This window comes from Phyllobates terribilis, unplaced genomic scaffold (genome assembly GCF_046119375.1).
Source record: "Phyllobates terribilis strain yellow unplaced genomic scaffold, ASM4611937v1 Scaffold_381__1_contigs__length_1843176, whole genome shotgun sequence".
Lineage (NCBI taxonomy): Eukaryota > Metazoa > Chordata > Amphibia > Anura > Dendrobatidae > Phyllobates > Phyllobates terribilis.
Genome location: NW_027363141.1, coordinates 908,847 through 926,080, shown reverse-complemented (window position 1 = coordinate 926,080; position 17,234 = coordinate 908,847). Strand labels below are relative to the sequence as shown.

At 44.2% G+C, this 17,234-nt stretch overlaps 7 non-coding genes and 3 pseudogenes across 7 annotated transcripts; all 10 read right to left on the bottom strand.

Moving 5' to 3' along the window:
• Window positions 1–1,815: 1,815 nt before the first annotated feature.
• LOC141223992 (U2 spliceosomal RNA) lies at window positions 1,816–2,006 on the bottom strand. The gene has a single exon (XR_012291511.1). It is a non-coding gene; the product is annotated as a U2 spliceosomal RNA (small nuclear RNA).
• A 1,115-nt stretch (window positions 2,007–3,121) lies between these two features.
• Window positions 3,122–3,312, bottom strand: LOC141223990 (U2 spliceosomal RNA). Its single transcript, XR_012291509.1, has one exon. It is a non-coding gene; the product is annotated as a U2 spliceosomal RNA (small nuclear RNA).
• Window positions 3,313–4,427: 1,115 nt separating this feature from the next.
• LOC141224135 (U2 spliceosomal RNA) lies at window positions 4,428–4,618 on the bottom strand. The gene has a single exon (XR_012291650.1). It is a non-coding gene; the product is annotated as a U2 spliceosomal RNA (small nuclear RNA).
• Window positions 4,619–5,733: 1,115 nt separating this feature from the next.
• On the bottom strand, window positions 5,734–5,924 carry LOC141223989 (U2 spliceosomal RNA). The gene has a single exon (XR_012291508.1). It is a non-coding gene; the product is annotated as a U2 spliceosomal RNA (small nuclear RNA).
• Window positions 5,925–7,039: 1,115 nt separating this feature from the next.
• LOC141224096 (U2 spliceosomal RNA) lies at window positions 7,040–7,230 on the bottom strand. The gene has a single exon (XR_012291612.1). It is a non-coding gene; the product is annotated as a U2 spliceosomal RNA (small nuclear RNA).
• A 1,115-nt stretch (window positions 7,231–8,345) lies between these two features.
• On the bottom strand, window positions 8,346–8,536 carry LOC141224094 (U2 spliceosomal RNA). The gene has a single exon (XR_012291611.1). It is a non-coding gene; the product is annotated as a U2 spliceosomal RNA (small nuclear RNA).
• A 1,115-nt stretch (window positions 8,537–9,651) lies between these two features.
• On the bottom strand, window positions 9,652–9,829 carry LOC141224219 (U2 spliceosomal RNA; annotated as a pseudogene).
• Window positions 9,830–10,627: 798 nt separating this feature from the next.
• Window positions 10,628–10,719, bottom strand: LOC141224256 (U2 spliceosomal RNA; annotated as a pseudogene).
• Window positions 10,720–11,831: 1,112 nt separating this feature from the next.
• LOC141224113 (U2 spliceosomal RNA) lies at window positions 11,832–12,022 on the bottom strand. Its single transcript, XR_012291629.1, has one exon. It is a non-coding gene; the product is annotated as a U2 spliceosomal RNA (small nuclear RNA).
• Window positions 12,023–13,137: 1,115 nt separating this feature from the next.
• Window positions 13,138–13,314, bottom strand: LOC141224191 (U2 spliceosomal RNA; annotated as a pseudogene).
• Window positions 13,315–17,234: the final 3,920 nt, after the last annotated feature.

Sequence of the window (17,234 nt, the reverse complement as noted above, 5' to 3'; positions counted from 1 at the left end):
CCTGGGCGCATTGGGGAAGAACAGGTAACCCCGCTCACTCCCAATGAAAAAATTTGATGGAGGATAATGTATACCCCCTGGTTCATCAGGACTTTCCCGGAACTTGACCATGAAACGATATTTACCGGTCCATAGTTCCTCCTCATTCATGACTTTTACTGCCACCTTGGTAATATAGCAGTGCCTATTTAGAAAGGCATAAATCAAAGCCAAGTCCACATGTGGGTTGTACATGAAAACAGTCAGAGGTACCTCTTTGGAGCAATACAAGATGACAAAAGTCAGCCCATCCAAATATTGATTGTCCAGATTCTTTTTCAAACAATCATAGAAATTGTTGCAAACAGCCATAGAAGTAAATACAAGATTATACTTGCTTTTGAATTGCTGGAGGCACAAGATTTCTTCCTTCTTCACTTCAAGGAGTCCAAACAAAATCTCCTTCACCACGAAGCTGAGGGTAAAGATTCCTTCTTTGCCTTCTTCCACATCAATCTGGATTCCAAACTTCACTCGAGCCTCACCGGGCCCAGCGTATCGAATGCGTCCCATTATCGCTAGTCGTGTCTACTGGCCAACTCCTTATAGCAGCAAGTGGCTTAAGCCATAAAATGGCGATGCCACAGGGCCAAGAGTTAACGCACAGACAGCCAAATGACTAGACCCATTACAGATCTGAGCCAAAAGGCCGAGAAGCGATAACCAGAATTGGTTTCAAACTACGGAGCCACCCAAGGATCCTGAAAAGTCCATTTGTGGAGATGAGCTCCTGGACTCCCGTTAAGAAGACATGTTGTCAACCTCTAGATCCCTTACATGCCTGCACTTTTCGGCTTGCTGCTGCTGCAATCCACGCGTTTTAGATCTGCATAACTCCACCTCTTTAAACACAGCACCTTCACCCCCTGCTGTTCCCACCCGCCTCAACACCGTTGGAAGGGAGGAGAACCAATTAAGGCGGGGGGTGGGGTGGAACGAGCAGCTGTCTACCCTTAGCAGGAGGGCTCCTGATTACATACCTCTCCTGCTGCTGCTGCTGCTGGCTGTCCAGCAGCAGACTGAAGGTGGCTGCTGCTGTGCACAGGTATATAAAGGCTCAGAGCCTATTATGACACGCGCAGCCAGCGTTCCATTGCCACATTCCATCTACTGCAGGCAGGATACCTGGCTGGCTGAATGTCGCTGAGAAGCTCACAGAGACCGCCATAAGCAACAGTTTAACAGAATGCCACAGACTAATCAACCAAACTTTTTGGGTTGGGTTCTCTTTTATAGTCTGCAGGCATTAAATGAAAGAAGTCAGTGTTCCAGCAGAAGGAGACAACGTTTCAGAAAAGGCATTGTAGCAAACCAAAAAAGAAATTTTAAGCGCAGCAGAGTAACCAGCGCACATACCTGTTAGCTCAGGTGAGTTTAAAAGGCTGCTGTTGATAACAAGGGCATTTGCTAAATAGATGGTGTGTGTGCAACAATATACTGAAAGGTCAATTATATTGTGCAGCTTATCTCACCACCTGTAGTTATTTAGGTGAAAGCTCCAAAATGCTTGCCTAATATGTCTGTTTATCCAAAAGGAAGTAAAAAGGGAGAGCTAGAAAGATAGCATTGCATCACATTACATGGCAATGCAATGCACAGTTGCTGAAGTTGAACCAAAATGAGCTTGTAATCTGGCTTCTGCAACTTTGAACATGAAAAATCCAATGAGGAGAAGAAAAGCAAAGCCAAAGAGTCCATCCCAAAATCCGACAAACAAGCAAAATGAACAAAAAACATTGAATTCAATTCTTTCTGATTTTAGAAACTGCATTAAAGAAGGGGTGCACCGGTCCTGGAGATACTGCAATACCAGGTCAATGCGTGGAGTGGACAGAGCAAGCTCTTTTTCCATCTCCCTGTTCTAAAAATCCATTTAATATATGGTCCCCAGATAGGGGACGTATCAGATATTAAACTGATAAGAACAGATACTACACTTGATCTTAGCCAAAAGGCCGAGAAGCGATAACCAGAATTGGTTTCAAACTACGGAGCCACCCAAGGATCCTGAAAAGTCCATTTGTGGAGATGAGCTCCTGGACTCCCGTTAAGAAGACATGTTGTCAACCTCTAGATCCCTTACATGCCTGCACTTTTCGGCTTGCTGCTGCTGCAATCCACGCGTTTTAGATCTGCATAACTCCACCTCTTTAAACACAGCACCTTCACCCCCTGCTGTTCCCACCCGCCTCAACACCGTTGGAAGGGAGGAGAACCAATTAAGGCGGGGGGTGGGGTGGAACGAGCAGCTGTCTACCCTTAGCAGGAGGGCTCCTGATTACATACCTCTCCTGCTGCTGCTGCTGCTGGCTGTCCAGCAGCAGACTGAAGGTGGCTGCTGCTGTGCACAGGTATAGAAAGGCTCAGAGCCTATTATGACACGCGCAGCCAGCGTTCCATTGCCACATTCCATCTACTGCAGGCAGGATACCTGGCTGGCTGAATGTCGCTGAGAAGCTCACAGAGACCGCCATAAGCAACAGTTTAACAGAATGCCACAGACTAATCAACCAAACTTTTTGGGTTGGGTTCTCTTTTATAGTCTGCAGGCATTAAATGAAAGAAGTCAGTGTTCCAGCAGAAGGAGACAACGTTTCAGAAAAGGCATTGTAGCAAACCAAAAAAGAAATTTTAAGCGCAGCAGAGTAACCAGCGCACATACCTGTTAGCTCAGGTGAGTTTAAAAGGCTGCTGTTGATAACAAGGGCATTTGCTAAATAGATGGTGTGTGTGCAACAATATACTGAAAGGTCAATTATATTGTGCAGCTTATCTCACCACCTGTAGTTATTTAGGTGAAAGCTCCAAAATGCTTGCCTAATATGTCTGTTTATCCAAAAGGAAGTAAAAAGGGAGAGCTAGAAAGATAGCATTGCATCACATTACATGGCAATGCAATGCACAGTTGCTGAAGTTGAACCAAAATGAGCTTGTAATCTGGCTTCTGCAACTTTGAACATGAAAAATCCAATGAGGAGAAGAAAAGCAAAGCCAAAGAGTCCATCCCAAAATCCGACAAACAAGCAAAATGAACAAAAAACATTGAATTCAATTCTTTCTGATTTTAGAAACTGCATTAAAGAAGGGGTGCACCGGTCCTGGAGATACTGCAATACCAGGTCAATGCGTGGAGTGGACAGAGCAAGCTCTTTTTCCATCTCCCTGTTCTAAAAATCCATTTAATATATGGTCCCCAGATAGGGGACGTATCAGATATTAAACTGATAAGAACAGATACTACACTTGATCTTAGCCAAAAGGCCGAGAAGCGATAACCAGAATTGGTTTCAAACTACGGAGCCACCCAAGGATCCTGAAAAGTCCATTTGTGGAGATGAGCTCCTGGACTCCCGTTAAGAAGACATGTTGTCAACCTCTAGATCCCTTACATGCCTGCACTTTTCGGCTTGCTGCTGCTGCAATCCACGCGTTTTAGATCTGCATAACTCCACCTCTTTAAACACAGCACCTTCACCCCCTGCTGTTCCCAGCCGCCTCAACACCGTTGGAAGGGAGGAGAACCAATTAAGGCGGGGGGTGGGGTGGAACGAGCAGCTGTCTACCCTTAGCAGGAGGGCTCCTGATTACATACCTCTCCTGCTGCTGCTGCTGCTGGCTGTCCAGCAGCAGACTGAAGGTGGCTGCTGCTGTGCACAGGTATATAAAGGCTCAGAGCCTATTATGACACGCGCAGCCAGCGTTCCATTGCCACATTCCATCTACTGCAGGCAGGATACCTGGCTGGCTGAATGTCGCTGAGAAGCTCACAGAGACCGCCATAAGCAACAGTTTAACAGAATGCCACAGACTAATCAACCAAACTTTTTGGGTTGGGTTCTCTTTTATAGTCTGCAGGCATTAAATGAAAGAAGTCAGTGTTCCAGCAGAAGGAGACAACGTTTCAGAAAAGGCATTGTAGCAAACCAAAAAAGAAATTTTAAGCGCAGCAGAGTAACCAGCGCACATACCTGTTAGCTCAGGTGAGTTTAAAAGGCTGCTGTTGATAACAAGGGCATTTGCTAAATAGATGGTGTGTGTGCAACAATATACTGAAAGGTCAATTATATTGTGCAGCTTATCTCACCACCTGTAGTTATTTAGGTGAAAGCTCCAAAATGCTTGCCTAATATGTCTGTTTATCCAAAAGGAAGTAAAAAGGGAGAGCTAGAAAGATAGCATTGCATCACATTACATGGCAATGCAATGCACAGTTGCTGAAGTTGAACCAAAATGAGCTTGTAATCTGGCTTCTGCAACTTTGAACATGAAAAATCCAATGAGGAGAAGAAAAGCAAAGCCAAAGAGTCCATCCCAAAATCCGACAAACAAGCAAAATGAACAAAAAACATTGAATTCAATTCTTTCTGATTTTAGAAACTGCATTAAAGAAGGGGTGCACCGGTCCTGGAGATACTGCAATACCAGGTCAATGCGTGGAGTGGACAGAGCAAGCTCTTTTTCCATCTCCCTGTTCTAAAAATCCATTTAATATATGGTCCCTAGATAGGGGACGTATCAGATATTAAACTGATAAGAACAGATACTACACTTGATCTTAGCCAAAAGGCCGAGAAGCGATAACCAGAATTGGTTTCAAACTACGGAGCCACCCAAGGATCCTGAAAAGTCCATTTGTGGAGATGAGCTCCTCGACTCCCGTTAAGAAGACATGTTGTCAACCTCTAGATCCCTTACATGCCTGCACTTTTCGGCTTGCTGCTGCTGCAATCCACGCGTTTTAGATCTGCATAACTCCACCTCTTTAAACACAGCACCTTCACCCCCTGCTGTTCCCACCCGCCTCAACACCGTTGGAAGGGAGGAGAACCAATTAAGGCGGGGGGTGGGGTGGAACGAGCAGCTGTCTACCCTTAGCAGGAGGGCTCCTGATTACATACCTCTCCTGCTGCTGCTGCTGCTGGCTGTCCAGCAGCAGACTGAAGGTGGCTGCTGCTGTGCACAGGTATATAAAGGCTCAGAGCCTATTATGACACGCGCAGCCAGCGTTCCATTGCCACATTCCATCTACTGCAGGCAGGATACCTGGCTGGCTGAATGTCGCTGAGAAGCTCACAGAGACCGCCATAAGCAACAGTTTAACAGAATGCCACAGACTAATCAACCAAACTTTTTGGGTTGGGTTCTCTTTTATAGTCTGCAGGCATTAAATGAAAGAAGTCAGTGTTCCAGCAGAAGGAGACAACGTTTCAGAAAAGGCATTGTAGCAAACCAAAAAAGAAATTTTAAGCGCAGCAGAGTAACCAGCGCACATACCTGTTAGCTCAGGTGAGTTTAAAAGGCTGCTGTTGATAACAAGGGCATTTGCTAAATAGATGGTGTGTGTGCAACAATATACTGAAAGGTCAATTATATTGTGCAGCTTATCTCACCACCTGTAGTTATTTAGGTGAAAGCTCCAAAATGCTTGCCTAATATGTCTGTTTATCCAAAAGGAAGTAAAAAGGGAGAGCTAGAAAGATAGCATTGCATCACATTACATGGCAATGCAATGCACAGTTGCTGAAGTTGAACCAAAATGAGCTTGTAATCTGGCTTCTGCAACTTTGAACATGAAAAATCCAATGAGGAGAAGAAAAGCAAAGCCAAAGAGTCCATCCCAAAATCCGACAAACAAGCAAAATGAACAAAAAACATTGAATTCAATTCTTTCTGATTTTAGAAACTGCATTAAAGAAGGGGTGCACCGGTCCTGGAGATACTGCAATACCAGGTCAATGCGTGGAGTGGACAGAGCAAGCTCTTTTTCCATCTCCCTGTTCTAAAAATCCATTTAATATATGGTCCCCAGATAGGGGACGTATCAGATATTAAACTGATAAGAACAGATACTACACTTGATCTTAGCCAAAAGGCCGAGAAGCGATAACCAGAATTGGTTTCAAACTACGGAGCCACCCAAGGATCCTGAAAAGTCCATTTGTGGAGATGAGCTCCTGGACTCCCGTTAAGAAGACATGTTGTCAACCTCTAGATCCCTTACATGCCTGCACTTTTCGGCTTGCTGCTGCTGCAATCCACGCGTTTTAGATCTGCATAACTCCACCTCTTTAAACACAGCACCTTCACCCCCTGCTGTTCCCAGCCGCCTCAACACCGTTGGAAGGGAGGAGAACCAATTAAGGCGGGGGGTGGGGTGGAACGAGCAGCTGTCTACCCTTAGCAGGAGGGCTCCTGATTACATACCTCTCCTGCTGCTGCTGCTGCTGGCTGTCCAGCAGCAGACTGAAGGTGGCTGCTGCTGTGCACAGGTATATAAAGGCTCAGAGCCTATTATGACACGCGCAGCCAGCGTTCCATTGCCACATTCCATCTACTGCAGGCAGGATACCTGGCTGGCTGAATGTCGCTGAGAAGCTCACAGAGACCGCCATAAGCAACAGTTTAACAGAATGCCACAGACTAATCAACCAAACTTTTTGGGTTGGGTTCTCTTTTATAGTCTGCAGGCATTAAATGAAAGAAGTCAGTGTTCCAGCAGAAGGAGACAACGTTTCAGAAAAGGCATTGTAGCAAACCAAAAAAGAAATTTTAAGCGCAGCAGAGTAACCAGCGCACATACCTGTTAGCTCAGGTGAGTTTAAAAGGCTGCTGTTGATAACAAGGGCATTTGCTAAATAGATGGTGTGTGTGCAACAATATACTGAAAGGTCAATTATATTGTGCAGCTTATCTCACCACCTGTAGTTATTTAGGTGAAAGCTCCAAAATGCTTGCCTAATATGTCTGTTTATCCAAAAGGAAGTAAAAAGGGAGAGCTAGAAAGATAGCATTGCATCACATTACATGGCAATGCAATGCACAGTTGCTGAAGTTGAACCAAAATGAGCTTGTAATCTGGCTTCTGCAACTTTGAACATGAAAAATCCAATGAGGAGAAGAAAAGCAAAGCCAAAGAGTCCATCCCAAAATCCGACAAACAAGCAAAATGAACAAAAAACATTGAATTCAATTCTTTCTGATTTTAGAAACTGCATTAAAGAAGGGGTGCACCGGTCCTGGAGATACTGCAATACCAGGTCAATGCGTGGAGTGGACAGAGCAAGCTCTTTTTCCATCTCCCTGTTTTAAAAATCCATTTAATATATGGTCCCCAGATAGGGGACGTATCAGATATTAAACTGATAAGAACAGATACTACACTTGATCTTAGCCAAAAGGCCGAGAAGCGATAACCAGAATTGGTTTCAAACTACGGAGCCACCCAAGGATCCTGAAAAGTCCATTTGTGGAGATGAGCTCCTGGACTCCCGTTAAGAAGACATGTTGTCAACCTCTAGATCCCTTACATGCCTGCACTTTTCGGCTTGCTGCTGCTGCAATCCACGCGTTTTAGATCTGCATAACTCCACCTCTTTAAACACAGCACCTTCACCCCCTGCTGTTCCCACCCGCCTCAACACCGTTGGAAGGGAGGAGAACCAATTAAGGCGGGGGGTGGGGTGGAACGAGCAGCTGTCTACCCTTAGCAGGAGGGCTCCTGATTACATACCTCTCCTGCTGCTGCTGCTGCTGGCTGTCCAGCAGCAGACTGAAGGTGGCTGCTGCTGTGCACAGGTATATAAAGGCTCAGAGCCTATTATGACACGCGCAGCCAGCGTTCCATTGCCACATTCCATCTACTGCAGGCAGGATACCTGGCTGGCTGAATGTCGCTGAGAAGCTCACAGAGACCGCCATAAGCAACAGTTTAACAGAATGCCACAGACTAATCAACCAAACTTTTTGGGTTGGGTTCTCTTTTATAGTCTGCAGGCATTAAATGAAAGAAGTCAGTGTTCCAGCAGAAGGAGACAACGTTTCAGAAAAGGCATTGTAGCAAACCAAAAAAGAAATTTTAAGCGCAGCAGAGTAACCAGCGCACATACCTGTTAGCTCAGGTGAGTTTAAAAGGCTGCTGTTGATAACAAGGGCATTTGCTAAATAGATGGTGTGTGTGCAACAATATACTGAAAGGTCAATTATATTGTGCAGCTTATCTCACCACCTGTAGTTATTTAGGTGAAAGCTCCAAAATGCTTGCCTAATATGTCTGTTTATCCAAAAGGAAGTAAAAAGGGAGAGCTAGAAAGATAGCATTGCATCACATTACATGGCAATGCAATGCACAGTTGCTGAAGTTGAACCAAAATGAGCTTGTAATCTGGCTTCTGCAACTTTGAACATGAAAAATCCAATGAGGAGAAGAAAAGCAAAGCCAAAGAGTCCATCCCAAAATCCGACAAACAAGCAAAATGAACAAAAAACATTGAATTCAATTCTTTCTGATTTTAGAAACTGCATTAAAGAAGGGGTGCACCGGTCCTGGAGATACTGCAATACCAGGTCAATGCGTGGAGTGGACAGAGCAAGCTCTTTTTCCATCTCCCTGTTTTAAAAATCCATTTAATATATGGTCCCCAGATAGGGGACGTATCAGATATTAAACTGATAAGAACAGATACTACACTTGATCTTAGCCAAAAGGCCGAGAAGCGATAACCAGAATTGGTTTCAAACTACGGAGCCACCCAAGGATCCTGAAAAGTCCATTTGTGGAGATGAGCTCCTGGACTCCCGTTAAGAAGACATGTTGTCAACCTCTAGATCCCTTACATGCCTGCACTTTTCGGCTTGCTGCTGCTGCAATCCACGCGTTTTAGATCTGCATAACTCCACCTCTTTAAACACAGCACCTTCACCCCCTGCTGTTCCCACCCGCCTCAACACCGTTGGAAGGGAGGAGAACCAATTAAGGCGGGGGGTGGGGTGGAACGAGCAGCTGTCTACCCTTAGCAGGAGGGCTCCTGATTACATACCTCTCCTGCTGCTGCTGCTGCTGGCTGTCCAGCAGCAGACTGAAGGTGGCTGCTGCTGTGCACAGGTATATAAAGGCTCAGAGCCTATTATGACACGCGCAGCCAGCGTTCCATTGCCACATTCCATCTACTGCAGGCAGGATACCTGGCTGGCTGAATGTCGCTGAGAAGCTCACAGAGACCGCCATAAGCAACAGTTTAACAGAATGCCACAGACTAATCAACCAAACTTTTTGGGTTGGGTTCTCTTTTATAGTCTGCAGGCATTAAATGAAAGAAGTCAGTGTTCCAGCAGAAGGAGACAACGTTTCAGAAAAGGCATTGTAGCAAACCAAAAAAGAAATTTTAAGCGCAGCAGAGTAACCAGCGCACATACCTGTTAGCTCAGGTGAGTTTAAAAGGCTGCTGTTGATAACAAGGGCATTTGCTAAATAGATGGTGTGTGTGCAACAATATACTGAAAGGTCAATTATATTGTGCAGCTTATCTCACCACCTGTAGTTATTTAGGTGAAAGCTCCAAAATGCTTGCCTAATATGTCTGTTTATCCAAAAGGAAGTAAAAAGGGAGAGCTAGAAAGATAGCATTGCATCACATTACATGGCAATGCAATGCACAGTTGCTGAAGTTGAACCAAAATGAGCTTGTAATCTGGCTTCTGCAACTTTGAACATGAGAAATCCAATGAGGAGAAGAAAAGCAAAGCCAAAGAGTCCATCCCAAAATCCGACAAACAAGCAAAATGAACAAAAAACATTGAATTCAATTCTTTCTGATTTTAGAAACTGCATTAAAGAAGGGGTGCACCGGTCCTGGAGATACTGCAATACCAGGTCAATGCGTGGAGTGGACAGAGCAAGCTCTTTTTCCATCTCCCTGTTTTAAAAATCCATTTAATATATGGTCCCCAGATAGGGGACGTATCAGATATTAAACTGATAAGAACAGATTTTTTTTTTTTTTGAAAGCCCGAATTCGTGTACAAAACCCGAGTGCGCTTAAAAAAGTGACAAGTGCCACAAAAAAAAGTGCACTAGGATGCTGGTCTTCTTGAAACCCTCTCCAAAAGGAGAAGGGTCCCCCAAACCATTCCCCGTCCCTCCGAGCCAGAAGGCCACAGCGAGGCACAGGGACAAATAGCCACCTCCAGCCGGAGCCAGAGGCGACCCAATCTTACCCTCAATACCTGCCCGAGTTCTCACCCGAGCAAGGCACTGGGAGCCAAAGACTGTGCTCCCCTCCCGGAAGAGGGGAGCCAACAACGCTCTCCTCCCGAAAGAGGAGAGCCAGGGGGGTTCAGGGGGGAGCGGAACCTGATGGCCACACACTCCCCCCCGAGACCTGCCAAGAGTTGAACCCGTAAGGGAACCGCATCCCGACAAAATCCTAGTAAGGACGTGGACACACGTGAAAAAGTGGACACACAGTGACAAAAAAAATTAAATAAATAGTGAAGGTTTCACAGTATAATACTGCCCGGACCTTCGACCGGGAATTGAAAAATTCCCCATCCTAAGGCCAGAAGGCCCGGAATAAGGGTGTGTGTGAAGAAAGAAATATTGAAGTGCTAGTGCAAATGTGCCATAAACTCAAGTGGGGTTCCCAATCCCAGTGAGTTAAGGCACCCCAGGGTCACCACTCCTGGGGCACTTCACACTTCGGGCTTTCGATCTTCCCCGGCCCAATGGCGTCGATCCTGGGGGGCCATGCTTTCCACCAGATGACTATATTAGCCACCTGGCGTACTAACAAGCGCCTAAACCCCAGTGTGCATAATGTATCAATCTACTAGGGCGGCAAACATCCAAAACCGCCTTTTCGAAAGATACTACACTTGATCTTAGCCAAAAGGCCGAGAAGCGATAACCAGAATTGGTTTCAAACTACGGAGCCACCCAAGGATCCTGAAAAGTCCATTTGTGGAGATGAGCTCCTGGACTCCCGTTAAGAAGACATGTTGTCAACCTCTAGATCCCTTACATGCCTGCACTTTTCGGCTTGCTGCTGCTGCAATCCACGCGTTTTAGATCTGCATAACTCCACCTCTTTAAACACAGCACCTTCACCCCCTGCTGTTCCCACCCGCCTCAACACCGTTGGAAGGGAGGAGAACCAATTAAGGCGGGGGGTGGGGTGGAACGAGCAGCTGTCTACCCTTAGCAGGAGGGCTCCTGATTACATACCTCTCCTGCTGCTGCTGCTGGCTGTCCAGCAGCAGACTGAAGGTGGCTGCTGCTGTGCACAGGTATATAAAGGCTCAGAGCCTATTATGACACGCGCAGCCAGCGTTCCATTGCCACATTCCATCTACTGCAGGCAGGATACCTGGCTGGCTGAATGTCGCTGAGAAGCTCACAGAGACCGCCATAAGCAACAGTTTAACAGAATGCCACAGACTAATCAACCAAACTTTTTGGGTTGGGTTCTCTTTTATAGTCTGCAGGCATTAAATGAAAGAAGTCAGTGTTCCAGCAGAAGGAGACAACGTTTCAGAAAAGGCATTGTAGCAAACCAAAAAAGAAATTTTAAGCGCAGCAGAGTAACCAGCGCACATACCTGTTAGCTCAGGTGAGTTTAAAAGGCTGCTGTTGATAACAAGGGCATTTGCTAAATAGATGGTGTGTGTGCAACAATATACTGAAAGGTCAATTATATTGTGCAGCTTATCTCACCACCTGTAGTTATTTAGGTGAAAGCTCCAAAATGCTTGCCTAATATGTCTGTTTATCCAAAAGGAAGTAAAAAGGGAGAGCTAGAAAGATAGCATTGCATCACATTACATGGCAATGCAATGCACAGTTGCTGAAGTTGAACCAAAATGAGCTTGTAATCTGGCTTCTGCAACTTTGAACATGAAAAATCCAATGAGGAGAAGAAAAGCAAAGCCAAAGAGTCCATCCCAAAATCCGACAAACAAGCAAAATGAACAAAAAACATTGAATTCAATTCTTTCTGATTTTAGAAACTGCATTAAAGAAGGGGTGCACCGGTCCTGGAGATACTGCAATACCAGGTCAATGTGTGGAGTGGACAGAGCAAGCTCTTTTTCCATCTCCCTGTTCTAAAAATCTATTTAATATATGGTCCCCAGATAGGGGACGTATCAGATATTAAACTGATAAGAACAGATACTACACTTGATCTTAGCCAAAAGGCCGAGAAGCGATAACCAGAATTGGTTTCAAACTACGGAGCCACCCAAGGATCCTGAAAAGTCCATTTGTGGAGATGAGCTCCTGGACTCCCGTTAAGAAGACATGTTGTCAACCTCTAGATCCCTTACATGCCTGCACTTTTCGGCTTGCTGCTGCTGCAATCCACGCGTTTTAGATCTGCATAACTCCACCTCTTTAAACACAGCACCTTCACCCCCTGCTGTTCCCACCCGCCTCAACACCGTTGGAAGGGAGGAGAACCAATTAAGGCGGGGGGTGGGGTGGAACGAGCAGCTGTCTACCCTTAGCAGGAGGGCTCCTGATTACATACCTCTCCTGCTGCTGCTGCTGCTGGCTGTCCAGCAGCAGACTGAAGGTGGCTGCTGCTGTGCACAGGTATATAAAGGCTCAGAGCCTATTATGACACGCGCAGCCAGCGTTCCATTGCCACATTCCATCTACTGCAGGCAGGATACCTGGCTGGCTGAATGTCGCTGAGAAGCTCACAGAGACCGCCATAAGCAACAGTTTAACAGAATGCCACAGACTAATCAACCAAACTTTTTGGGTTGGGTTCTCTTTTATAGTCTGCAGGCATTAAATGAAAGAAGTCAGTGTTCCAGCAGAAGGAGACAACGTTTCAGAAAAGGCATTGTAGCAAACCAAAAAAGAAATTTTAAGCGCAGCAGAGTAACCAGCGCACATACCTGTTAGCTCAGGTGAGTTTAAAAGGCTGCTGTTGATAACAAGGGCATTTGCTAAATAGATGGTGTGTGTGCAACAATATACTGAAAGGTCAATTATATTGTGCAGCTTATCTCACCACCTGTAGTTATTTAGGTGAAAGCTCCAAAATGCTTGCCTAATATGTCTGTTTATCCAAAAGGAAGTAAAAAGGGAGAGCTAGAAAGATAGCATTGCATCACATTACATGGCAATGCAATGCACAGTTGCTGAAGTTGAACCAAAATGAGCTTGTAATCTGGCTTCTGCAACTTTGAACATGAAAAATCCAATGAGGAGAAGAAAAGCAAAGCCAAAGAGTCTATCCCAAATTCCGACAAACAAGCAAAATGAACAAAAAACATTGAATTCAATTCTTTCTGATTTTAGAAACTGCATTAAAGAAGGGGTGCACCGGTCCTGGAGATACTGCAATACCAGGTCAATGCGTGGAGTGGACAGAGCAAGCTCTTTTTCCATCTCCCTGTTCTAAAAATCCATTTAATATATGGTCCCCAGATAGGGGACGTATCAGATATTAAACTGATAAGAACAGATTTTTTTTTTTTTTTTTAAACCATTCAGGTTAGTTTTATAGCAAATCAGTAGGATATACCAAAACTGTTGCAAAAAAAACTTCTCATCATCATGACCATATTTATTAAGCATAAAGTAACCTAATATTACAGAAAGAAGAACATCTTATTAATATAAACCAAAAGATCACTGAAATTTTACAATATGCCTCCACTTTTTAAATTTCCATATTCCCTCGGCATCTGTTCCACCACCGCTACTACTATCCATCTTGTAAATCAAAAATAGCCTAGAAAGAATAATCCTAATACATTCATTTACTGTAATTGATTTCCTTTTAAATACACAAAGATTCCTCACATCCCACAAACTTTCTAACACACAAGCCATAATTAACCACAAAACTCTCTCCTTTACACGTCCACTTGCACCAATACCAAACATAACCACACGCCAATCCACAAAAGTCACTCCTGCCAAACTCCTACACAACCCCCCTACACATTTCCACACGTCTTGCGCAAAATCACAATTCCACATCAGATGCATAACCGTCTCACAACCATTACATCCATCTCTTGGACAAACATCCGACCTAATCAAACCTCTCTTCTTTTGAACTTCTCTCACTGGAAGAATATTGTGAAACGCCATCCACACTACATCCTTCTGTTTGTTGGACATCCCATACATACCCAACTTTCTCCAAGCATCCGCAACCTCATTCCCTCTCAAACCAACAATATTAGACTCGACCTCATTTGCACACAATTTCCTATACACCCTCTTAGTCATTCTAAACTCATCCACCGGCACACTCAGCAAATCATACTTCTTGACAAACTTCTCAATCACCTCATACCACACCGGACACTTAAAAGACACAGGCACTCTCGCATCCCTCTTTCTCCAACCTAACCCATACAACATCCATCCTGCAGAATAACTTGCCATACATGCACCCTTATTACCTTTACCCAACAATACCACAATCGTCTTAATATAATGGAGCCCTAAAAAAACCTCAACATTAGGAAATCCCAAACCACCATGCTGGCAGGCCTTATAAAGGCTTTCCCTCTTCAGCTTCTCCATCTTGCTGCACCAGAAAAAGGAAAAAATCATTTTCTCAACTCTCTTCACTTTCCTAAAAGGGGATGGAAAAATTATGGCCACAAAAAGCAGAATGGGTAAGATCACTGCTTTGATAACTAGAACTTTGCCCCGCAAAGAAAGATCTCTCATTCTCCAAAAATTCAATTTTCGCTCAACACGCATACCACACTCGTCCCAACTCTCATTTCCTTTCAGATCATCATTGAAAAATACCCCTAAAACCTTAATTGCACTCTCCTCATACTTAACACCTTCCATACGAATACTGTCATCTCCAAAGCATTTGAAACTACACTTAGTCCAGTTAACTCTAAAACCTGATGCACCACAGAAAAAATCCAAAAGCAACCTCACCCTACTCATTGAAGCCATACTTTCACTCACCATCACAACATCATCCATGTAACCTAACACCTTCACATGCTTACCACCACTCCCAGGCACTAAGAATCCTCTCATCATTTTCTCACGTCTCACTAAACACAGCAAAGGCTCAATCACACATACAAACAAGACAGGGGACATAGGGCACCCCTGTCTTACACCAGACCTAATCATCACTTTGTCAGACAACCATCCATTCACTAAAAACTCACTTGACACATAATCATATAAAGACTTAACTCCATTCAGAAAAACCCTAGGGAAACCCATCCTCTCCAATACTTTAAACAGAAACACATGCGAAACTCTATCAAAAGCCTTTTCGAAATCAATTGCTAACACCATACACTTCTGCTTTCTAGTCTTACAATCCCCAAGCATATCCCTTAACAATAACAAATTATCACTTATACTCCGACCAGGCACGGCACACACTTGGTCATCCTCCACAACCCTACCAATCACCTCACGCATACGATTTGCTAACAATTTACTGTAGACCTTATAATCAGCGTTAAGCAATGATATGGGTCTCCAGTTCTCCAAACGCTTTTTCTCACCCTTCTTAAACACAAGAACCACTATACCCTCTTTCATACTGTCACACAAAACACCATTCATCCACATATACCTACAAACCTCAGTCAAGTCCTTACCCAAAAACTCCCAAGCTTTCACATACAGCTCCACAGGCAACCCATCCTTCCCAGGCGTCTTATTCTTTTTAGCACTCATAACAACATTCCTCACCTCATCCAAAATAACATCCTCACACAAAGCATCACATTCATCCGAACCAAGTCTCTTCTCCATACCACTCAATACATGCGACACAAGTCCAGGATCAATCCATTTCTCATCGTACAACTTACTATAGAAGCCATTCACCTCATTCAACACATTCTTCCCAACCACACTAGATCCATCTTCACCTACCACTTCACTCAAATCCAACTTCCTTCCATTCATTTTTTTAAAAAAGTACCTGGTGCACTTTTCATTCTTTTCCAAATGCTCTAACTTGGTACGGTAAATAATCTCTTTACCTTTTTCATCCAGAAGACATTTTAACTCATTCTTAGCAACCTCAAGCTGATCAGACATATCCATTCCTTTCCTAACACACCCACGCAACCAATCAATCCGTCTACTTAAGTCATTAAATCTATTACGATATCTGGCAGCTTTTTTGTAGCCCCATTTTTTAAAGAAAGTTTTTAACTGTAATTTCACCCAATCCCACCATTCAAGCACACTACCAAAATCACGCTTACGCCACCTCCAACTTGCATACCTTTTCTCCAACTCACTCATCACCTCCTCATCCTCCAACAACCTCGTATTCAATTTCCAAACCCCACCCCCAAACACCATGTCCCCATTCGCACTAAAAACTCCACGCAAACACTCATGATCAGAAAAAGGTACCTTATGTTGAACATAACTTGAACAAACCATATTTTTGGAAAATAACATCCTATCTATCCTCGATGAAATATTACCACGGTCAGCATAATATGTAGGCGGTGGTGGAATGCCATACTCAAGTATTGCAGCGTCTAAGAAAGAAAAATCAGAAATAAGTTGAGATAACTTTTTTCCCGTAATGTCCACATTACCTTCTGTGACACAATTACAGTCACCAACAAAAACTGTAGGAATTTTTCCAGGGAGAAAAAAACTCAATTTCTCAAGAAGAGCAAGCCGCTCCTCTTTTTTAGTAGGACAATATAAATTAATCATTCTAACCTTCCACCCCCTATAACTCAAAAAAACAATAATGCAGCGACCCACCTCCACAACCGTGTAACTATCAATAGTAATATTCTTATTACCAACTAAAATCCCCACACCATCATTTTTGTTAAAGCTGGACCCCGACCAAACATACTGGCCATAAGGCCAGTCCTTATCCCCTGGAGATTCAGTAATCCCACACTCTTGTAGACAATAGACATCTGCACTCAAACCCTTTAGATAATCCAGAACTGTTGTTCTTCGGGTAACAGATCTAATTTGCCTAACATTAAGGGACACAATGTCCCATCCAGAATGATGCGGCATAACTAAAGGGGATCACACATAACCTGAAAAAAAAAGAAAGAAAACATCAACTCAAACTTCATCAAGCAAAGCAAAGCTATTACCATCTGGCTGAATGCCAAATGTAACAATGTCAGGAGAAAATACATCTGACGGGTAAGCACGAGAGTCCACCGGGCTATCACACACGGCAGCAATGGATGAACACTCAGTCCTTGGCTTCTTCTTGACCACATCAGGATCCTCCTCATCAGAGAAACGGACAGCAGACAAGTCCCCTTGGCCACCGCCCCCGATCTCCTCTGAAGCAGTATTGCACCAAGATATGACAGGAGAATTGGACAAGTCCATTTCCCCCTCACCACGGACACCAAACTGGGGAGGGAAAGGTGACATCACCTCTGGAATCACCATGTCAAAG